Below are 22,303 nucleotides of genomic sequence, written 5' to 3'. Positions count from 1 at the left end.
CATTTTATGCTGCTAATGCAGCAATCACTGACATCAAGAGCCTCTCTGGAACCTCATGTTGCCTTCATGGTGTACAGCTTGACACTGTTGTCTAACATTACAACAGTGACGATACGTCACCAGTAAATATTCGGCTGTAAAGTGCTTTGGGACATCCTGAGGTTGTGAAATGCAATCTATAAATACTAGGTTTTCTATTCAATGTCCCTCTCACTCTCAGTATTACATCTGCTTACATTTTGTTTTGTGGTAAAGTTGTGAAGTAGCAAAATAAATTGTGGGCAACAGCAACATAACAGTACAAGGCTGTCCAGCACCCTTAATACTCGTTTGTCGTGGCTAACCCTGTTGGAACATTTCCCTGGAATCAGTGGATAGTCTCCAATTCTTGAAGCTTTTCTCTGACAAGACATGAATAATGATCTTCATGGCTTGTTCAGAAAAGGATGGCTCTAACCAGAAGTATGCTAAGAATGTCTGTTACCAACATTAGCATCCAAGTGGTTGCTGGTGCCAGAAAGACGCTGACTTGTGCTGATGGTTTGGAAGCTTTAGAGACATGGGAAACTGAAGGGGCCATTCACAGACTGGTTATGGGTCACTGTTGAACTGTATGGCCTGACCTGTGGTGTCAGGTGGCTCAACCTAGTGTTTACAAAGGAAGGTTAAAAAGGATTTGGTAACGTTAAGAGAACAGTATCCGGTTGGGCAGGTGAATGTAAGCTGGACCAAACTGATGTGAAAACAATAATGTTGCTGAATGAAACGCCCTTGTGAGAATCTTGGTAACATTTTATTTTAAAAAGGATCTATTTATTTCAGTTCACAATCAGCAACATAGATCCGTAAAGAAAAGGCTTCTGAACATAAAATGCATTTGTTAGACATTGTGGTGCTTGACAGACTGGAATTACTTCATTACATAAATTTATTTCCTTTGCTATTTTCTCTCCGTCCTCCCTTCCTGCACATTAATGTGTCCCTGTCAATGCTCGTCATTAAGGAAGATAGCTCTGTAGAACTGTAAATAACTCCACGGGCAGCATTTACTCCTCAAAGGACTGCTGCCTCTTCCTCCTCTCAAATGGGACCCACTGAACCTCCCTGGAGTCTTTTGCTAGACAAAACAAACTCAGCCATTGGCAGAAACTAATTCAGTCCAAGTGTTTATCAAAGTTTAAGTATTTGTTGAGACTTTAATTGGAACTTGGGTTGCCTCAGCAAGAGCCTAACATTCTAATATTACAGCTATTGGGTCTCCTCAGGGTAGATGGTTGAAGCTGCTATCGACTAGATACCATCGCAAGTTAATCTAATGTTACATTCCCTTTGACGTTTTTCTTCAAAACTTATTGGCTGGACAGATCAGCAGTAAACATTCTTTGCATTTCGCTGCTCTTCGCAATAACTAGCTGGATCGTTCATGGTTTCCATACTAGATATGCTTACAATAGTTTTTACAACGGCTACAGTATTTTGGGTTATATATTTTTTTGTCTGATTTGGTGATCTGACCAAAATATTTTCAATGCTCGTGCTTGTAGGTAAGGTCGTTAATGTTCAATACTTGACCATCAATCATCCGATTGTCAAAAAGAATGATATTTTTCTTTCTATCCTTTCTCAGTTAGACTTAGAAAGGGCTTGTTACAGAGGGAATGCTCCAAGGAATTAAAGGTTTGGCAGCATGTCAGTTAACAGCGGACTGAAATATGTATCAACTGTTCAGCTGCCATAAACTTGGCCGAGTGACATGGCAACAACCGGTTCTGGGAATTCAAAACATCCCCAGACAAACCAATGAACCTATTGTTCAGTGTACGACTATCAGTAAAGTTATAAGGTGCCAAGTCCTCAAACTGTGTCACTTGGTGTGCAATAGGCAAAATTATGTGGATTATACAAATGCTTGTAGAAGGCTGTGCCTGACTTGTTTGTCCCCTACATTCACAATGAATAAAAGGTTCCCAAGCTTAGAAATTGCTTTAGCTTTCAAAAGCAAACGCTTCAAAGTTATTCAGCACCCAGAAAGCTTTCTCTTTTAATTAAAAGGCGCAAAGAGAAAAGTGGAGGGGTTTAGTTGTGCAGAGATTCTTGTGGTTTAGGTGCCTGTGTTTAAGAAGACTGTAATTAGTCCGTGCAGTTGGACATTGTTACTGCAGTGTGCACTTGCGAGGGCTCTGTGGTAGAGCGACTGTCCTGCAGAGAATGTTTACAGCTCAACTAATCATTCTGATTCTGAACATCCTGTCGATGCCTCTCCCGTTCATCTGTGCTAGGTACAGCGGTGGGCTCCTGCAAAAAATGGTATGAGAGACACTGGAGAAAGTACAAAAAATAAGGTTCACATGGATTGCACAAGAACTGGTTGGTTTTAACTAGCAGATTTGGGGAGCTGGATTCTTCGTTATTGGGACTATGTCCCCCATGCCGGCGTCAGAACTGTGGACTTTCACTCCAGAAAAACTGGCATGAAAGGGCCACATATTCCTAGCCCTACAGGGGGCTAGCAGTGGCCCAGCATAGATCTAGCAGGTTATGCTGCAAATACGGGCCGCCGCACTTCTGGGTCGGAGGCCGCGTATGCGCACGGCGGCAGCCTTCAGCGACCGCGCTGTTCCCCATGGCGGACTCAGACAGCGGAACTGGACCCTGAAAATAAACCCCCCTGAACGCCTGCACAAACATCTCCCGGCCACGTATAAGCCCCTCCTGCCCTCTGATCGGCCCGCCCCTGACCAGGGCGGCCACGGACTGAGTCCGCAGCCGCTACGCGAGTATCCTAACCGGTGTCCAAAAGTATGAACCATAAACACAGAAGCGTCACTCATAAATCTAATAAGGAGTTCCGGAGAAATGTCTCTACCCAGAGAGTTATTGGAATGTGGAACTTCTACCAAATGGATGCAGTTGAGGCAAATAGTAGAGATGCTTTTAAGAAGCCAGATACATATGTGCAGGAGGAAGGAATAAAAGTATCTAAAGATGGGGTTAGATGAACTAGGGTGGAAGTAGGATATCTGGCACTTCAAATACCAGCACAGACTGTTTGAGACAAATGAAATTCTATGTAACATAAGGAGAGCTTCCTCATTAAACCTTATTAAATATTATTACAGTGTTCCTCATCATAACACAGGGGTGACCAAGGAATCCAGATACAGACTGATAAGTAGGACTTTCCCATCTACAAAGTGGCACATGTGTTTCCAGCCAGAGCAGCCTAATGTGCGGCAGAATGAGGGTGAAGCTGGGCTATACAATTTCTATATTTGGGAAATATCCGAATTTGATTGATTTCTTGTAATTATTTTCAGGCACGGCATTGTCAACACTACTGACCAGGGTGACATTGACTTGGTGAAAAAGGATATCGGGGCAAATCAACTAGAAGACACCTGGCAGAGGGGTCCTTGATGATTCACTGTTCAATGGAATAATGACCCATTTAGGTCGAGAAGGTTGTAAATGTTAACTCTCCATTTATACTCAACCTGATCTCTGGTGGCACAGCAGTGAAGATATGAAAAGATAATTGTCCTTATTGTTCCTTGGATAGGGAGGGCAAACATCAGTTAGCACTATTAATTATATAAGTTTCCCTATCGAAAACTGCATTTGTGGAACTGCTGGATAAGGACAGGATAAGGGTGTCCTCCAGTAATAATAATAATCTTTATTGTCACAAGTAGGCTGACATTAACACTGCGATGAAGTTACTGTGGAAACCAGCTTGCTGACATTCATTTATTTTCTTACAAAGGGCAATTGGATAAGTGAAATCAAATACGATTGGATAAATGTTGGATCCTGATTCCTGTGGACCTATATTCCAACATGAGCAATTATCTTAATGTAGGGATGGGCAGCACGGTGGCGCAGTGAGTAGCACTGCTGCCTCATGGCGCCAAGGTCCCAGGTTCAATCCCAGCTCTGGGTCACTGTCCGTGTGGAGTTTGCACATTCTCCCCGTGTTTGCGTGGGTTTCGCCCTCGCAACCCAAAGATGTGCAGAGTAGGTGGATTGGCCACACTAAATTGCGCCTTAATTGGAAAAAAATTAATTGGGTACTCTAAATCTTTTTTAAAAATCTTAACGTAGGTAGGGACTGTTGAAATGGTGGAAAACTCAAACATTGAAAAAATGTAAATTTCTTGTTGCTCAAGTTCAGCTAACCCTGAACCATCCCGACCAGTAAGGAACAAAGTTCAACTCTGAACCTACGGTAGGTTAGCTAATTTCAGAGGAAAGTATCACTATTGGGCGTGAACGAATGGCATTGTTGCACCTTAATTGGTGATGCTTCAAAGCCGTCAAATCTCACGAGAGGCCTCTCGCCGGATTAGAGATCCTTGGAATCCATTAGCGAGATCTAACAAGGTCTTGTGAGATGTCGCGATCTGGATCTTACCTCGCTGGCTGCTGCACTGGGTGGACATGCAAGTTGTCCGGCGGGGGTGGGGGTCCATTTGGGGGTATGTGGAGCTGAGTGACACGGGTGAGGTTTCGGCCACCACGCTATGAGAGGTGCTTAAGGCAGTGGTCGGGGGGAGTTTAGATCTATTCAGTCACACAGGGACATGACGGAGCAGGCAGAGTTGGCTAGGCTGGTGGAGGAGATCCTGCGGGTAGATAGGAGGTACTCGGAGGCCCCGGAGGTAGGCTTGTTGAAGGAGCGACAGAAGCTCCAGACGGATTTTGGGTTGGTGTCAACAGGGAAGGCAGTGGGGTAGTTAAGGAGGGTCAGGGGGGCAGTGTATGAATATGGGGAGAATGCGAGTAGGATGCTGACTCACCAACTCAAGAATCAGGAGGTGGCGAGGGAGATCTGAAAGGTGAAGGATGGGAGTTGAAGGGTGGTCCAGGTCCTGGTGGGGGTGAATCGGGCGTTAGAGGAATTTTACAACAGGTTATATGAATCAGAGCCCCCAGCGGGGGGAGAGGGAATAAGGTGATTTCTAGATAGGTTGGAGTTCCCCCCGTGGTAAAGAAGGGGCTGCTGGAGCAGGGACGTGGGGGGAGGGGGGGAGGGCTGGCCTTGCCATACATAGTGAACTATTACTGGGCAGTTAATATTGATGTGTTATGTACTCTGGGATAACACAGGCTGCAACTGGATGCAGCTTGAACCAAAAGATACTCCAGACCTTGAAGTTAGTTCAATCTGATTTATTGAACCAGTAGCACAGTTCTCTATGAGTTCGACTCTCTGCTAACCTAAGTGTGGTTACTCTGTCTGGCTGAACCAGACTAGCTCTTAGCCACGTGCTGCAGGTGTGATACTGTACATACACCCTGACTCACTCTGTAGATGTTCATCAGTGGAAAGAAGCGGAGTGTGAGTGCCTCGTGCCTTTTATAGTGAGATCCCACCCCTGAGTGTCCTGCCTGCCCAGTGGTCATGTCCTGTTTGCTGTGTTCATTAACTGCCTGTCTGTGCCTGTCTGTATATCATTAACTGCATGTCTGCATATCATGACAAACATAGCCATGGTTAGGAAGTGGGTAGTGGGGGAGAGTCGGTATGGGAGTGGATGGAGGCAGCCTCTTGTACGAACACTAGTTTAGGGGCACTTGTTGACGGCGTCTCTGCCATTCTCACCAACCAGATACTCCACAGGCCCAGTGGTTGTGGCGGCCCTGAGGGTGTCGGGGCAGTGGCAGCAGCACCTGAGGTTGGATGGTGCCTCAGTTTGGGCACCGATCTGTGGGAATCATTGATTTGCTCCGGGGGAGTTGGACGCGGGGTTTTCGGGGTGATGGTGGGCAGGGATAGAGTGGTTTGAGGACCTATTTGTGGGGGGAATCTTCTTGAGCCTAGAGGAACTGGAAGAGGAGTACGAGCTGCCCAGCAGAGATGGGTTCGGTACTTACAGGTACGGGATTATGTTAAGAAGCAGGGGCTGTCCTTTCCCTATCTGCCGCCCCCGGGACTGCAGGACAAGGTGGTGTCAAAAACAGGAGTTGGTGAGGGTAGGGTGCCAGAGATTTGTAAGGAATTAATGGACTGGGAAGGAGCTCCGATGGGTGAAGTTAAACGGAAGTGGCAGGAAGAGCTGGGGAAGGAGGTGGAGGCGGGGGTGTGGGAGGAGGCTGTGAGGAGAAACGCATTCTCTTATTGTGCTTCGCCTTATTCAATTCAAAGTGGTTCATATGGCACATACGACAGTGGCCAGAATGAGCAGGTTCTTTGAGGGGCTGGAGAATAAGTGTGGACGGTGCGGGGTTGGGCCCGCGAACCATGTCAACATGGTTGTCCGAAGCTGGAGGGATTCTGGTGGGGGGTCTCGGGTGACGTCCTGAGGGCGTCCCAACGGTGTGCGGCATACTCCTTGAGTATGCCATTTTTGAGGGGGCGGACCATCGGAAAAACTGCACCGCCCCGATTTTGTCGTAAAAATGGATTCTCCTGGCGATTGCCGATCGCGATTTTGGCATCGGCCATCGGAGAATCCGGCCCTCTGTTCTCTCACTGGAGCTGAAATGCACCAGTTTTATGATCCCCTTGGGGTCACAAAGCAGGATACAATTCTCTCTTCCTTCCTGTGCAAGTACATGCATGGCGTGGAATACGAGAGATTCCCAGGGATTCATGCTATCGGGTGCCATCTTGAGGTAAGCGCATTCCAATCACTCAAGCGTGTGATTTCACTGCACTTTGATGTGGTCAATGTTTACAAACATTGGGGTTTCATCGCTTAGGCCACTGAACCGTTCAGGGATAGGAATGGATCATAGTTTAAAAGCTGTCAATTACAGATCACTACTATAAAGCTATGAATGGCTTGCAACTAATGGATCTGTGGGAACCAGATACAGGTCACAGCTGCTCTCCTTCGTGGAATGGACACGTGGAGCTGCAACCCAAGTGTTACAGCTGTAATTCTTCACACTGCCCCTGTTTGGTCTGCTCTCCAATTTCCAGACAGGAGTCTCTTTTCTGGGGGTGGGTGTGGGTCTGAGTATGTGTGTGTCTGTGGGGGGGGGGGGGGGGGGGGGATTTGTGGGGGTTCCTTTTAGGCAGGGGGTCTGGCAGCCCCCCCTATCACAGGGATCCCTCGTGGGGTCAGGGGGTCTGGGAGAGGAGGCGTGGGCAGGCAGTGCATTGTTTTGGCGGGGGGGAGGTTATTAAGACCCATTTGCATTTAATTACATCCCCCTGCCGGGGCGCATCATGGACCTCGTGCACCCTGCCAGTGTGTGTGTATGGGGGGTCGGCGCATTGCGTTCAGATCGGTGCCCGGCGCTGATCCCAATTTACCCCCGACGCCCAATTCTCCATCCCATCGGGAATGTATTCTGGATGTCCTGGGTTGGAGAGTCCTGCCCATAGTCTCCCAAAGGGAGAATCTCGCCCAAGGTTCCCAATGCAGATTATCAGTGGGATTGGTTGAGTGGAAGAATTGTCAGTGGGGTCTAGATACATATTACATAGGGTGACCAGATAGTTTCGAGAAGATAATTGGTATATTGGATGAATAGGTACCTTCTCCAATTCATGCCATTTAGGTTGTAATTATAGTGCCAGCAAACAGTCTAGTGATGCTGGATGAAGAACTGCACAGGAACTCTTTAAACATTGGCATTGCTAAGGACATCAATATGGGAATTAAACCATCATTTAAAAAAAAATTCCCATGAGATTTTGAAATGGATGATGTTCCTCCCCTTCCTATTCCACTAATGAGAATAGAAATGGTTTTCTTATTCTGCTCTCACATCTCACTGATTAAAACCAAATACTGAACCTTATTTAAAGCTTTTATCCAGTACATTAATCTTTCATAAGTTTAACAACTCGAAACGCTGAACATTGTACTTTTTTTTTCCTTTTTAAAATAAATTTAGAGCATCCAATTCTTTTTTTCCAATTAAGGGGCAATTTAGCCTGGCCAATCCACCTACCTTGCTCATTGTTTTGGGTTGTGGGGGTGGGACGCACGCAGACACGGGGAGAATGTGTAAGCTCCACACAGTGAGTGACCTGGGGCCGGGATCGATCCTGGGTCCTCGGCGCCGTGAGGCAGCAGTGCTAACCACTGAGCTACCATGCTGCCCCCTGAACATTGTACTTGAGGAATAACTTGATTTATAGAATGTCAGCTATAACCTACTTGAAATTTGCATTCTGTGCACGGAATTTAATCCAGGCGATGGTGTTCATGCCTGTTGACTGCAGAGTCCGCATTACCTCTTTTGGGTAAGGCCTACCCAAAAGTCACTTAAGAGGCCAGTGACATGCCTTCCCTGGGATTAAGGATCCCAAGGAGCAGAAGTCCCATCCTCGGGATCTGCCAGCCAGTCAGAGGCTGGCAACTCCTGATTATTGTCAACACCACCTGGGCAGCTATGGTAGCTGCTGTGTACGTACCCACCAGGATCAGTGATGGGCCCAGGCCACAGGTGAGTGAGGGAGGGATGGAAATTGTGGGGAGGGGATCAATGGAAGGGAGGAGAGTACAGGAAAGGTCAGTGGGACGGTTCTCAATGCCACTGACCACCCATTTCATTGGGTCCCTGGGTCAGGGACTGAGTGCCTGACAATGAGGGAAGCTCCTAAACAAACTTGATAGAATTTGCTTTACTGGCTTCCTGTGTGCCAACTACCCCTCCCACTGCTGATTGGCAGAGTTGACACGAAGTTGGCACTAATTGCCACTTAAGATTTTCAATTGGGTCGAGGTGGGAAGGCCATGCATGAGCCTTCCTCATTTGATCTTCATTGAGGCAGAGGTGGGAAGGTGGCAGGTTTCCTGTCTGGCACCCTCTCACCCAATTAAGTACCCCATATGCTCCATGCCTGCCACCCTCCCACGCGATTAAATACCCCTCAGGTTCCCTTCCCGCTTCAGGAAAGGAGATTAATTTTGACCCTGTCAGTTTACATAAAAACATAGAAAATAGAGCCATTCGGCCCTTCGAGCCTGCTCAGCCATTCATTATGATCACGGCCGATCATCCAATGCAATATTCTGATCACGCCTCCCCCCCCCCCCCCCATATCCTTTGATCCCTTTTGCCCCAAGTGCTATCTTTACATAACTATTGTGTCCTACTATTCCATATGGCCTGCCAAATAATAACATAAGAGTGTGTAGGCACTGATCCGTTTGCTCATCTGGTAAACCCAAATCCCCTTCCCTGTTTATTTAACAATGTATTATTTCCTACTATTGGCTATGTTACTTCCAGTCATTGGACAACATTACTTCCTAAGATAAAGTCTTGAGCAGTTTGTAAATGCCAACAGAACTGCCAAACTGATTTATTGCTCCAAACCCACTGCCAGATATTTGTTCATTTACATTACACAATCGACTATTTACTTAATGAATTGAACATTTTTTAAGACTGAAGTGATGCAGATGACAGGGAAATACAAAAAATACAGTGATGTGTGAGCTAAGGGTTCAACACCCCATATATCAACCCTGACTCTGCAGTGTCACTTCAGTACCATGTTTCTGTCATTACAGCAGACACAATATTTTTATTACAGCCTACTGTGCCTCAAATGTTGTACATGGATTACTTTGTTCACATTAATAAATTACAGCACAGAGTGTGTTGTGTAATTCTGCTTAGATTGATTGAGACTTGTATAAAACTGTGGATATGTCCACCTCGAAGGAGAAGGGCAGCAGATACCTGGGAACACCACCACCTGCAAGCTCTCCTCCAAGTCGCTCACCATCCTGACTTGGAAATACATCGCCGTTCCTGCGCTGTGGGTGAGTCAAAATCCTGGAACCCCCTCCCTAACGACACTATGGGTGTACCTCCACCATATAGACTTCAGCAGGTCAAGAAGGTGGCTCACCACCATCTTCTCGAGGGCAATTAGAGAGGGATAATAAAGGCTAGCTTAGCTCGTGGTCCCACATCCTGTAAAAGATTACATTAAAAAATAACTAAAAAAAAATTACTGCGGATGCTGGAACCTGAAAAAAAAAAATAGAAATAGCTGGACAATGTCAGCAGGTCTGACAGCATCTCTGGAGAGAGAAGGGAGCTAACGGGCTGGATTCTCCCACCCCGCCCACCACAAGAACACCATGGGCGAGACGCCGACAATGGAAAACTCCATTGACCTCGGGCGCTGGGCAAACACGGCTGGAGAATCCCGCCCAACGTTTCCAGTCTGGATGACCCTTTGTCAAAGCTCAAAGCTTAAAAATAATTGTTTGCTTTCCAGGATTCTAGCACTATTTATACTTCAAAAATCTAACAAATCCCGACAGGTATTCCCTAGGATTTGGAAGCAATACCTGCACTCTACAATATCCCCACACAGGCCTACACTGAAGGGTTCTAAATTACTCAGATTATAGCCACTGGTTAACAAATTTGTTCCTTCATTGTTGCTGTATCAATATCTTGGAATTTCTTCACTAACAGTGATGTGGGGATACCCACACCACACAGACTGCAGTAGTTCAAGAAAGGGGCTCAGTATTACCATCGCAGGACAGTTAGGGTTGGGCAATAAATGCTGGGTCCACATCATGTGAAAAAAAATCAAAGAAAACATTCAGACTTCTCTCGTGGTACTGCATTCTCCATAAAATTACACTCAACTGGATGTTTACAAATTAAACAACAAATAATTTTACATGAAAATAAACAGTAATATGAAGCTCAATAAAAGTAAAATATATCAACATACAAGGAATTAGAACATCCACAATGTTCACTGCCCTTGTGTTATGGGCCAGGGTTTAGAGAACCCCAAAGTGTATCATGGAGTTCATCTGACCCACAACTTTTAATAGATTGTGGTATAGATAGAATATAGAATTTACAGTGCAGAATGAGGCCATTCGGCCCATCGAGTCTGCACCAGCTCTTGCAAAGAGCACCCAACCCAAGTCCACACGTCCACCCAATCCCCATAACCCAGTAACCCCACCCAGCACTAAGGGCAATGTTAGACACCTAAGGGCAATTTATCATGGCCAATCCACCTAACCTGCACATCTTTGGACTGTGGGAGGAAACCGGAGCACCCGGAGGAAACCCACGCAGACACGGGGAGAACGTGCAAACTCCGCACAGACAGTGACCCAGCGGGGAATCGAACCTGGGACCCTGGAGCTGTGAAGCAATTGTGCTAACCACCAGGCTACCGTGCTGCCCTAAAGTGGGGAGCACATGACCCACTCTACAGGTGTGGTACAGCAGAAATGGAAAAGTATTTTTTAAAAGCAAAACAATGTTTAATTTATGAACTCAAGTTAACCTTTTTAACATACAGTGAACATCTTAGCAACCATCAATTCAAATACAACCCCCAAAGAATACAACACTAAGTAATCCTTAATCACTTCCCAAACAACATCCAGAAGACAGAAGAAACACCTTTTAACAGAAGCACATTAGGTTGACATTCACTACTGAGGACATTTACAATTCTGAATTCACCAAATGATCAAGAGATAGTCTTTTCATGGCAGAGAGATCAACAGTACACCCGCTCTGTCTGGCTTCAGCTCCAACACTGAAAACAAAACTAAAACACACCCTGCAGCAAACAGCCTAAAACGAAAGTAAAAAGCCGACAGACAGCCCAGCTCCACCCACTCTCTGACATCACTGCAGTAATAAACACCCATTTCTTAAAGGTACTCTCACTACAGATACTTCTATACACACCTCTTTATAAACACCCATTTCTTACAGGTACTCTCACATGACACTTCTGATTGAGTTCAACAGTCTAAATTATTTTTATGGCATAATGAATTTTGCCTCTTTTTAATTCTCTCAAACATTAATTCACCCTCAGGCACAGTTTATTTTTCTGAGAGTTCATTTAGTTCAAAAATCATTTTCAAACAAGCTCAATGCTGTTTTAAGCCACTCCCTTATGCCTCTCTTTTGTCATTTAATAACTTGTGCTCTCTTGCTTACAACAGACCCTTTCCTTTAATTGTTTCTCTTCCCTCCCACCACCCTCTCCTTCCTCTGGCTCTGTACTTGTTTATAAACTATTAATTTTCGATCCTCTTCAAGTTCTGACGAACGTTCATTGACGCTTCATCTTTTCTCTCTCCACAGATGTTGCCCAACCTGCTGAGTATTTCAAACATTTTCTATTTTTATTTCAGATTTCCCATTATCCAGAGCGTTTTGCTTTTGTGTTGTGCTTCTATTTCAACTCTCTTCTTGTTAATTGCGTATTTATTGTATGCAGCTGGAGGACATTAATTGGGGCAGCACGGTGGTTAGCGCTGCTGCCTCACAGCGCCAGGGTCCCAGGTTCAATTCCGGCTTTGGGTAACTGTCTGCGTGGGGTTTGCACTTTCTCCCCGTGTCTGCTCCGGTTTCCTCCCACAGTCCAAAGATGCGCAGTCTAAGTGGATTGGCCATGCTAAATTTCCCCTTGTGTCCAAAAGTATGCAGGGTTATAGGGTTACGGACATAGGGCGGGGGAGTGGACCTAGGTGGGGTGCTCTTTCAGAGCGTTGTTGCAGGCCCGATGGGCCGAATGGCCTCCTTCTGCACTGTTGGAAATTTATGATTCTTTTTTTTAAAACATAAATTTAGAGTACCCAATTCTTCTATTCCAATTAAGGAGCAATTTAGCGTGGCCTATTCACCTACCCTGCACATCTTTTTGGGTTGTGGGTGTGCGACCCACGCAGGCACAGGAAGAATGTGGAAACGCTACACGGACAGTGGCCAGCGGCCAGGATCGAACCTGGATTCTCGGTGCCGTGAGGCAGACATGCTAACCACTGTGCCACCGTGCTGCCCCTAGGAATTCTATGATTCTCTCAGACAATGTTGAAATTGTGTTAGGAGGTGTATGTATGTGATGTTTCATTCTGTAAATAAATGTAAGACTGAGTGAGGATTTTTTTCAGTACTGTCCTTCATTAACCTGCTTTCTGAATTCCTTTGAGTGCAAACTAACACTTTAAACTCCTCGATGTAGTTTCTCACACAACCTCAGCAACACTTCACACAGGGGTTTAACAGACAATAGATGTTACAAATTTTGGGGTGGTCCTGCTAAGGTTGAACCTTCCCGCCCTACTCACTCCCTCTCTTACCCCCCCCCCCCCCCCCCCCTGGGCACCTCTTCCTAACCGACCCAACCCCCCCTGGCACAAGACCCTGGACCTACCTGCTCCGTTGGTCTTCTTCTGAAGTCCAGCCGCGCCACTGATGCCCTATTGGCGCTGCTGCCCAAACCAATTAGCCATCAGCTCCAGAGCATGGCACCTCCTCCTCCGTAAGGGGCGAAGGTCCCACTTGGCACTTTATGGCTGTGGGGTGGGGTCAGTGCGCAGCACGTTGGCTCCACGGCAACTTTGTTTTCGGGGCCATGCTGCCTGCGACCTTGTATTACTCCGCCCAATGCTTCTAAATAAAGAGAAGCAAGCATTTATTTTGGAAAGGAGTGGGATAAAATCGAGATTTTCAAAATTATGAGCTGTTTTGAAAGAGCAAAGAATGCTTGGCAAATCAGTAGCAATGGGGCATAAAATCCTGAAGAATGAAAGGAATACCCATGTAATGCCACAGGCTTACCAGCTTTTTTAATAAAGAACGGTTGTGCAAGAGGTGGACAGATTCATTTCATCCCGTTGTGTTCGAACTGAAAGATAATACGGCATACATTGATGGATAGGCCAATACTGTCTGTGATGCAACTGCTCTACCCTTAGCATTTGCAGCAGATAACAAGAAACAAGGAGCAGCATACATAACATAATACAACAGGGATAATATTGCACCATGGGTTGAAAATTACATTGCCACTGTATGTCCTGGATTCTCCTCCCATTTAGCTGGATGTTAGTAGGATGGTTCTTCATAGTATGAAGCTGTTGCTACGTCACAAGAACCTTTATCAGCCATAGTGGGGAGTTTTGAGGGTAGGAAAAGGCATTTTGTTGCTTCACTGTCTCCAGCGGTCAGGTTCTTATCAAAGTCACAACTAACACCCAATGTGACAGTGACAAAGGTAAACAATTCCTCCTCATCCACTTGATCTGTTTGCAGCCCTTAGCCCTACTCATCGTCTTCCTTTTGTCTTTCCACCCATTTCCAGCGGCATGGGACTGCGCTCGCTTGGTTCCATTGTTGGCTCCCTCGAAGCCAGGAAATCACCTGAAGTGGCTTCTCTTCCCACTCCCACACCATTCCGTCTGGGATTCTCAGGAGTGTACTTCTAATGGTCATTTGCATGCTGCATCAACAATGTCATCAGAATCCTCAGCGCCAGTTTCCACATGTACGCTGATGATACCTCAACTCTTGACCCCCCCTCTCTGTCTCTAAATTCCCAGATCCTTGTTCAACATCCAGCACCGGATGAGCAAAGATTTCCTCCAACTAGATAGTGGGAGGAATTTTAAGCTTTAAATAATGGGTGGGTTTAGATTGCGTAAAGGGGCTAAAGTCTGAAAGATCCCCAGTTTCCCAATCCAAAGCTGCCCACTTCCACTTTAACCAAGACAGCAAGGTGGGAGGGTGACAAATCCATGCCAAGGAAATGAGTTGGTCGTTTAAATATGATAAATATCCCGTGAACTTCATTTTCATTCCGTATTCCAACTTTAACTCTGTTCAGCCAGGTTGCCTGAGCATCAATAACCCCAACAAGGAGGCACATCAAAGGTTACCGTACCAAATAAGAGCACTTGGTGCATGGGTTAACATAATAGCGTGGATAAAGGATATAGTAGCTAACAGGAAGCACAGAACAGGGATCAATGGGTCTTCTTCAGATAGACAAATTGTAACTAACAGAATGGCACAGGGATTAGTGCGGGATACTCAACTACTTACAATCTATATCAATGCCTTGGATGAACATAGAGCATACAGTGCAGAAGGAGGCCATTCAGCCCATCAAGTCTGCACCGACCCACTTAAGCCCTCACCTCAACCCTATCCCCATAACCCATCCTAACCTTTTTGGATACTAAGGGCAATTTAGCATGGCCAATCCACCTAACCTGCACGTCTTTGGACTGTGGGAGGAAACCGGAGCACCCGGAGGAAACCCACGCAGACACGGGGAGAACGTGCACAGACAGTGACCCAGCAGGGAATCGAACCTGGGACCCTGGCGCTGTGACGCCACAGTGCTAACCACGTGTGCTACCGTGCTGACAGCTTTGACAAAGGGTCATCTGGACTCGAAACATTAGCTCTTTTCTCTCCCTACAGATGCTGCCAGACCTGCTGAGATTTTTCAGCATTTTCTCTGTGATAAAAGTAGGAAAGTTTTGCTGCAGTTGGACAGGGCCTTGGTGAGACCACATCTGCGGTAGTGTGTGCAGTTTTGCCTCGTTATTTGAAAAAAGTGCTTTAGAAGCAGTTCAGGGAAGCTTCACTCGATTCATTCCTGGGATGAAGGGCCGATAAAGAAAGGTTGTACATGTTGGGCTTATACCCTTTGGAGTTTAGAAGAATGAGAGGTAATCTTATTATAATATTTAACATCTTGAGGGCATTGGGTAGGTGGATGTTTCCTCTTGTGGGGGTTCGAGGGCTCAGGATAAAAGACTACGAATGAAAGATTTTAAGACAGATGAGGAGAATTTTATTTTCTCTCAGAGGGTCATTAGAATTCTCTTCCCCAGAGGTGGCGGGGGCTGGGTATTTTAATTTATTCAAGGCCAAGTTGTTAGACAAAAGTGTCAAGCTTTATGGGATGCAGACAGGAATTTGGAGCTGATACCACAACCAAATCAGTCATGGATCTTTTTGAATTAAGGAGCAGGTTCGAAGCGCTGAATAGCCTACTCCTGCTCCTGGGCCCCATGTTCCTATAGTTCTCTGACAGCTTTGTCGAGGCTAGGACTTGGCAGAATGAAGAGATTGGTGCCTTTATGCTCATCTGCTGGTCTCGGGTACTTGTTTGAGTTTTGAAATACAATCAGTCCAGATGTCATATATGACTTGTCATGTAACTCTGTCATGAGGCAAGCTGACTATGGGCTACCATTTCTATTCAGTTTACTAAAGCCTCTCATGGAGAACACACTGAAGAAGTACAGCTGTCTGTATATATGACACAGTGCCTGTCCAAGGAGCTTCCATAACCATGCACCTCCCCCACCTTCCCCTGAGGCCTCTGTTCTTACCACAACTGTCCAACCTCCCAAACCAACTTCCTAAACCACAAAACCTACAACCCTCCCTCCTCCAGGGTCCTAGTTCTTGTCCCTGGGCCTCAAATCCCACCTCCCACTCGAGGCCTCCAATCCCAACACCAATCAGCTCACCACTTCCACCGCAAGTCATTCCCCTGACACCGAGACCCCGGGATCCCTATTTCCTCCCCAGCTCCACCCCTCCCCCCGATGTCTCCAACCTCCTCCCACACAGATAACTGGCATCAGTAGCCTGCCCAATCCTCTCTCCGATTCAGACTTTCCCCTTTGACATTATTCCCTGCCCCTCAGCCCAACACGGACCTACCTGTTCCTGTGGCTTTCACTATCCTGCTCCCATCCAGCTGAAAGCCAGCCTGTCAAATGATTGGTGAATTCATGCGCACACTATGGAGTTAAAAATCTAGAGCCTGTGTGGAAATCCCGAGTTCTGGATTCCCGATGACTTTCGTACCCGCCTGCTCCCAGAGTGTCAGGTTAGTACACATTTACCTCATTGTCTTTGGTCCCCACCACTAACTCTGTTCCCTCATTACCTACTCCATCCCTCTCCTTGGAAGCTGCCCGAGGCTGGATTAGATTGCTCACAATCCTAGGGTCATATTTTGCCCCGAAATGAGCTTCCTACCAGAAAGGGCAGCACGGTAGCACAAGTGGAAAGCACTGTGGCTTCACAGGGCCAGGGTTCCAGGTTCGATTCCCCGCTGGGTCACTGTCTGTGCGGAGTCTGCTATTCTCCCCGTGTCTGCGTGGGTTTCCTCCGGGTGCTCCGGTTTCCTCCCATAGTACAAAGATGTGCAGGTTAGGTGGATTGGCCATGATAAATTGCCCTTAGTGTCCAAAAAGGTTAGGAGGGGTTATTGGGTTACGGGGATAGGGTGGAAGTGAGGGCTTAAGTGGGTCGGGCAGACTCGATAGGCCGAATGGCCTCCTTCTGCACTGTATGGTCTATGTATGTAATAACCGCCCTATGACTTAGGCCACCTATTTCCACCTACCTAACATTTCTTGACTTTGTCCCTGCCTCAGCTAATTTGTTGCTCAATCTCTAATCCATGCGTTCGTTCCCTTTAGATTTGACTATTTGACTGTACTTTTCTGGAATACCTCCCACATTCTACCTTCTGTAAACTCAAAGTCATCTGAAATTCTGCTGCCGGTGCCATAACTTGCGTCAATTCCTGTGCATTCATCATCTACATTGGTACCAGGTTAAGATTTTAAAATTCTCACCCTTGTGTTCAAATCCTTCCATAGCCGTGCTTGTCCTTATATTTGAATTCTCCTCCAGCCCTACAAACTTAGATATCTACACCCCTCCTCGATTTCAATCGCTTTATGATTAGTGGCTGTGTTATCAGCTGCTGAGTTTCTGAGCTCTGGAACTCCCTCCCTAAACATCACCATCTTTCTTGCTCTAATTCTTGCTTTAAGATTCCCCTTGAAGTCCACCCCTTTGAAAACATTCTGGTTATCGGCCCGAAACTTTCCTTATGTGGCTCGGTGTTATATTTTGTTTGATAATGCTCCTACAAAGTACAACCATCGAACCCTTAAAGTGCAGAAGGAGGCCATTCAGCCCATCAAGTCCGCACCAACCCTCTCTCTGAAAGAGCAGCCTACCTAGGCCCTCTCCCCCACCCTATCCCCACAACCCCGCCTAACCTGCACATCTCCAGACACTAAGGGGCAATTTTATCATGAACAATCCACCCAACCTGCACATCTTTGGACTGTGGGAGGAAACCGGAGTAGCCAGAGGAAATCCACACAGACACGGAGAGAACGTGCAGACTCCGCACAGGCAGTCGCCCAAGGCCGGAATTGAACCCAGGTCCCGGGTGCTGTGAGGCAGCAGTGCTAACCACTGTGTCACCTTGCTGCCCCCTTGAGTACCTTGGGAAGGTTTTTTGCTGCAGCTTTTAAAAACAGGCAGCCAGTTCAAATAGCAACATCAGTTTCTAGCAAGATGACAGAAGAAGAGAACTTGTTACACTTCTGTAAAGTGATCCTTGCGAGGACTTTAATTTTGAAGAGTCGAACCTTTGGGGATTGATGTTTGGAAGAGGTATCACACATGGGACACAGGCTAGACACAAGACTTTTCATTGTAACTTTAATTTGATGGAAGGACACTGGGATGTTCTTTTAATAAGTGACCTGCAAGACTAGAGTAGTGTAGACTTCTCGATAGTTATTATTCATCACAAACCCTCCTCTTGCGAGCTCAATATTTATAGAAATTGAAACTTTAGTTTGAATGGGAGACCATTCAGCCCAATTGAATTTATGACAATACTATAGTGGCATCCCAGCCAAGCTGACTCACAAAATCAAAAGGTAATTACAGATGACAAACACCGGCCAAAGATATTTCCATCATTGCAGCATTCCATTGTTCTGAGATTTTCACATCAACTACTTTATCCAAGGGTTCAATCATATATTACTCATCACATGTGCAAAGTATTCCTGGGCCACAAGTGTACACTTCAGCAGTGGTGGTGGCGGGGGGGAGGGGGAAGAGAATTACATGGACGAGATCCTGCCTGCCCCGATCCAGCAATTTCATGGTAGGGCTGACAGGGGTTCAAACGGGAAGCCCACCCATGCTCTTAGAAAGGTCCTTAAGTGGCCATTTAATGGTGGTCCCAGGAGTTAAGCTCAGGCATGGTGCTGCAGTACCTCTCCCGGCCACTACAGCACTGTGCCTGGAGCAGTTGGACAGCTGTCAGTCAATCTGATTTACCGACAGCTTGACAAGAGGGGACTTCTGTCCCAAGGCACATGGAAGTCCCACCTGTTGCCAATCAATGCTCAGTTGAGTGTAAAATGGATGCAATTGCCGAGCGCTCGCGATCTGATAATTCAGACCGTGATTTGATTCTAAATTTCCTTTGCGAGCGGTAACCTGTGTCCCCTCGTCTGGTTCTCGCTGTTTACTTTAAAGTACCATTAACTCTCTAATCACACTTCTCTTCTTTTCCTTATCCTTTGAATTGTTCTTCTTCCAGTGTTTGTCTAATTCTCTTTTTAATCTCATGTTTGATGCCTTCTTATGCTATTCCATATATTAAAAATGCTTTAAACAATCTAAACCTCCCCATTATGTTTCTTGTCCAAACCCTAGGATTATGGCCCTTTTGGCAGACAAGAGGAAATTAGTTTTCACTATTTATTCTCTCATATTATTTCATAACTTTACACATTTCTACAGATGTCCTTAGCCTCCCCTGCTCCAGTCAATGAAACTTCAATTTTTCCAATTCTTCATCATAATTATATCTTGACATTCGTGGTGTCATTCTGGTAATTTTCACCTTTCTCAATGCTCCACTATCCTTTCTATGAAGGGGACTCAAATGTTTAACTGTGACTGAACCCACATTGTACAGATTCACTATCCTTTCCTTGTTTTTATATTCATTGCTTTCCTTAATTCAGAATCCCATTATAGCTTTTTTACATTGGCAACCCCCCTTTTCAGATCCTTGGGCGAAATTCTCCGCAAACGGCGCGATGTCCGCCGACTGGCACCCAAAACGGCGCAAATCAGACGGGCATCGCGCCGCCCCCAAGGTGCGGAATGCTCCGCATCTTTGGGGGCCGAGCCCCAACCTTGAGGGGCTAGGTCGGCGCCGGACGAATTTCCGCCCGGCCAGCTGGCGGAAAAGGCCTTTGGTGCCCCGCCAGCTGGAGCGGAAATGACATCTCCGGGCGGAGCATGCGCGGGAGCGTCAGCGGCCGCTGACAGCTTCCCACGCATGCGCAGTGGAGGGAGTCTCTTCTGCCTCCGCCATGGTGGAGACCGTGGCGGAGGCGGAAGGGAAAGAGTGCCCCCACGGCACAGGCTCGCCCGCGGATCGGTGGGCCCCGATCGCGGGCCAGGCCACCGTGGGGGCACCCACCGGGGCCAGATCGCCCCGCGCCCCCCCAGGACCCGGGAGCTCACCCGCGCCGCCTTGTCCCGCCGGTAAGGTAGGTGGTTTAATTTATGCCGGTGGGACAGGCATTTTAGCGGCGGGACTTCGGCCCATCCGGGCCGGAGAATCGAGCGGGGGGGCCCGCCAACCGGCGCGGCGCGATTCTCGCCCCCGCCGAATCTCTGGTGCCGGAGACTTCGGCAACCAGCGGGGGCGGGATTCACGCCAGCCCCCGGCGATTCTCCGACCCGGCGGGGAGTCGGAGAATCTCGCCCCTTATATAGAACATGTCGCCAAAAGGTATTGCTGCTCCTTTATTCCATTAAGAATTTTACTGTTTACCTGAGGACCCGGGTTCGATCCCAGCCCTAAGTCACTCTCTGTGGAATTTACACATTCTACTCGTGAGCACGTGGATTTCACGCCCACAACCCAAAGATGTGCAGGTAAGGCGGATTGGCCACCCTAAATTGCCCCTTAATTGGAAACAAAAATAATTGGGTACTCTAAATTTATTTTTAAAAAGAATTTTACTGTTTAGGATTTTGCTCCACCCTTTCGTCCACGCGGCAACGGAAAACTTGCTCATTGAAAAAGGGACAATTTAAGTGTAATGTTAGCAATGCGTTTCACCGAAGGCTTTGTAAAATTCTCCTCCAAAGTTAGGGATTCCTCTTGCATCATCTTGAATGAAATGAAAATCGCTTATTGTCACGAGTAGGCTTCAATGAAGTTACTGTGAAAAGCCCCTAGTCGCCACATTCCGGCGCCTGTTCGGGGAGGCTGGTACGGGAATCGAACCATGCTGCTGGCCTGCCTTGGTCTGCTTTAAAAGCCAGCGATTTAGCCCAGTGTGCTAAACCAGCCCCATTTTATCTTTGTCATGTGACTGGAAGGGTTAAGTCTGTGTCTCATATTAGAAATGCCTTATTAAATTCTGCACTTTAAAAATCCACGGTCTACCGAGCACATTATGTTCTATTTGTTTTCGAGACTAGTTTAAACGGTTTAGTGGGTTCTGTTTCACTTCTTTTGCCTGGAAGCCAAGCCAGTGTTGGAGTAAGGCATCTGCACCTCTTTAATGTCCCTGAGTGCACAGCACGCATGACTAACACAGTGTAAATAAACACAGCTGAGCCAGGCAGAATTTGGAACGTTTTCTCATTAGAAAAATAAAATAAACAGATGCGGTTAAGCACTCTGTCTAAAGTGTTTGTCCAAAGAATGGAGATCTCTCAGAAGTTTGAGCACAAAGGTGATAGGGCCAAGTCTCGTGTAAAAGGAATGGAATCTGTATGGTCCTTTTAACTAATAGTCCTTGGGGAAGCCTGTTGATTTTAACCTTAAAGGAGTGTTACGTCTTGGGATTTTGGCAGTTTTTCTTTTGGTTCCTCAATAACAAACTTGGGACAGTGGTTTTGTGTTTCACAAGAAGCAGAATTTATTGAAGTTGCCCACTGCTGTTGCTGGGCCAAGAAATACCTAATTCGACCAATCTGGATCAATTGGGGCTGTTTTTATAACACAATGGAGACTATGGGGCTCTGTATAAAACACAAGGTAATTCCACAGTCATAGTAATCACTGACCTCTTGATTAGTCAAACACTTTAAACATCCTTTCACACAGCAGTAGGAACTACACATTCAAAGCATCACCCTGTGATGTATTAAATCCTGGCCAATTTGAGAATATTTTTATTGCAGTGAGTTTATTTGAGAGGGTCATATCCTTCTACCTTTCTGTTTTAACATTTCTATCTCGAAAAAGGCCCAGGAATCTCTTTTGTGAAATCTCGTTGAGCGCAAAATTTTCACCTGATTTTATGACAGAATATTCATCCAAACAAATAGAAATCCAAGGTGCCGTAAATCACAGAGGAGCAGGACTCCTCAAATTCCTGCTTACTGATCCACATTTGTTGGAAGGTGGAGAGAGAAACCAAGATGGAGCCTGTGATCCACACTAAGTACTTCCTCTCAGGTGGAGAAATGATCTTAATCTTCATTACGCTGGGAGCCAAGGCTCTGATTTCCTCCTGCATCTGACCAGCACTAACTAAAGGTGGCATTAACTAAAAGTAGCTGTTGGTTTGTGGTCTCAAACCATCTCTGTCTGCTTTCTGAGTCTGAAGCGATTCAGTGCTCCCAGTGGCACTTACAGGGAGCGCATCTCATGAACTGTTTCCACTGATTTCCCACAATGTGTCCCCTGTGAGGTGTCTTGCACCTATATAAAACCTTGGTT

At 46.4% G+C, this 22,303-nt stretch overlaps 1 protein-coding gene across 6 annotated transcripts in view; it reads right to left on the bottom strand.

The window, feature by feature from the left end:
• Positions 1-22,303, bottom strand: part of LOC140428539 (protein phosphatase EYA1-like) — a 324,148-nt gene that overhangs the window by 77,636 nt on the left and 224,209 nt on the right. The gene's annotated exons all lie outside the window — the stretch shown is intronic.

The sequence above is a fragment of the Scyliorhinus torazame genome, chromosome 8 (assembly GCF_047496885.1).
Source record: "Scyliorhinus torazame isolate Kashiwa2021f chromosome 8, sScyTor2.1, whole genome shotgun sequence".
Lineage (NCBI taxonomy): Eukaryota > Metazoa > Chordata > Chondrichthyes > Carcharhiniformes > Scyliorhinidae > Scyliorhinus > Scyliorhinus torazame.
Note: the sequence above shows the minus strand (reverse complement) of the source record. Positions and strands in the feature narration are given on the sequence as shown.